This window comes from Physeter macrocephalus, chromosome 5, assembly GCF_002837175.3.
Source record: "Physeter macrocephalus isolate SW-GA chromosome 5, ASM283717v5, whole genome shotgun sequence".
NCBI classification, from domain to species: domain Eukaryota; kingdom Metazoa; phylum Chordata; class Mammalia; order Artiodactyla; family Physeteridae; genus Physeter; species Physeter macrocephalus.
This window is the reverse complement of record NC_041218.1, coordinates 55919854-55921799: the sequence shown is the minus strand read 5'-3', so window position 1 is coordinate 55921799 and position 1946 is coordinate 55919854.

Genomic DNA, 1946 nt, shown 5'->3' with positions numbered 1-1946 from the left:
ATAGAAATCTAATTAGTCCAATTACTTAAATGCAAGCATTTACATTAGAAAACGAGTTCCCTTCAATCAAAATTATGTAACAAGAATTTAGCACTTTACAAAATTCTGTAATATGTAAAGGTGCAGTGTCTGCCTATAAACAGATAAACTTACAGAGGGGCTGAACCCAGCATGGATTGAACTGAATCGAATTCATCAATTAAGGCATGTGTGTGTATTAATTAGGCCTTGAGTAATAGCAGCAGTGGCTGGAGACCCAGGACTCATGGGTTTTCGTCCCTACTCTATCACAAAGTGTTGTGTGGCCTTAGACAAGTAAGTGATTTACCCACTTCCTTACCTGTAAAGTGAGAGTCTTGAACTAGCTGACCTCTAGGGTCATCCATAGAGGCCAAATTCTAAGTTGAGTGGTGAAATTTCTGCTCTCCCAGCTTAAACACTGGGATATATTAATGAAGAGTAATTAATACACAAATAAGAGAGACAAGGATCCACTGATAAAAATTATGAGAAATTTAAGATACATTATTTCTAGTCATGTTATACATAAATTATGCTTTTCTTATGAATGGATCTTGTCCATATAAGTAAAATAGCAGGCTCATATACTGGCAGTAAATTTTAAGGGAATGAATCCTAATCTAAATTAGATGAAGTATAGAGGATTTGATTAGAATCTAAAGTACCAGCAAAAGCAGAAGCAGATTTACTGACCTGAAATAGTATCAAAAGATATTATCAGAGAAAAGAAATCTATTAAAAAAGGATGCCAAGGATGTGGGGACTAGAGTTGGGAAGTGAAGTTAAAGTGAAAACATATGTTAATTAATGTAAAATTTTAGAATTTAACCAGTGTAGATAGCTAAAGATTAAGACATATTGTTGACTGTAATTACTAAAGTGGTAGAAACTAACGTAATTAAATATCCTCTTAGAACTCTAAACAGTTACCCTAGTTAATTATTTTTTTAACAATTGATTTTTTTATTTTTTTACTAAATAGAAATCTAATTAGTCCAATTACTTAAATGCAAGCATTTACATTAGAAAACGAGTTCCCTTCAATCAAAATTATGTAACAAGAATTTAGCACTTTACAAAATTCTGTAATATGTCACATGACATAGCTATAACTTTTTATGTTGTAGCAACAGGTACTTATGTCAAGATTTCAGATTTTATTAAAGGACAATATAAAACAATAGCAGAGTCCAGATACAAGACATGAAAAGGACCTCATGAATGGTAGTTAAAATAGATAACAGCACAAAAGCAAGGTAAAATATAATGCTCCAAGTGGCCTCTACATTTTGGTAAATGATAGAACTATCTGAGAAAAATTATTTTTACTTTGAAGAAAGTTATAAAATTACATTAATTTAAAAACATTAACAGATGCATGATGTATGCAACTTACTTTCAAACAGTTCAGAAAAAAATAGACATACGTAGAGTGGAAAAGATCAATAGAGAAACCATACAAAAATGATAAAGCAAACAGTACAAAATGTTAATAGGCAAATCTAGGTAAAGGGTATATGTACGTTCTTTGTGCTATTCTTTTTTTTTTATTAGTCATCAATTTAATACACATCAGTGAATACATGTTAATCCCACTCGCCCAGTTCATCACACCACCACCCCCACCCCGCAGCGGCTTTCCACCCTTGGTGTCCATACGTTTGTTCTCTACGTCTGTGTCTCAATTTCTGCCCTGCAAACTGGTTCATCTCTAGCAATTTCTAGGTTCCACATATATGTGTATATATGATATTTGTTTTTCTCTTTCTGACTTACTTCACTCTGTATGACAGTCTGTAGATCCATCCACGTCTCAACAAATGACCCAATTTCGTTCCTTTTTATGGCTGAGTAATATTCCATTATATATATGTACCACATCTTCTTTATCCATTCGTCTGTCAATGGGCATTTAGGTTGCTTCC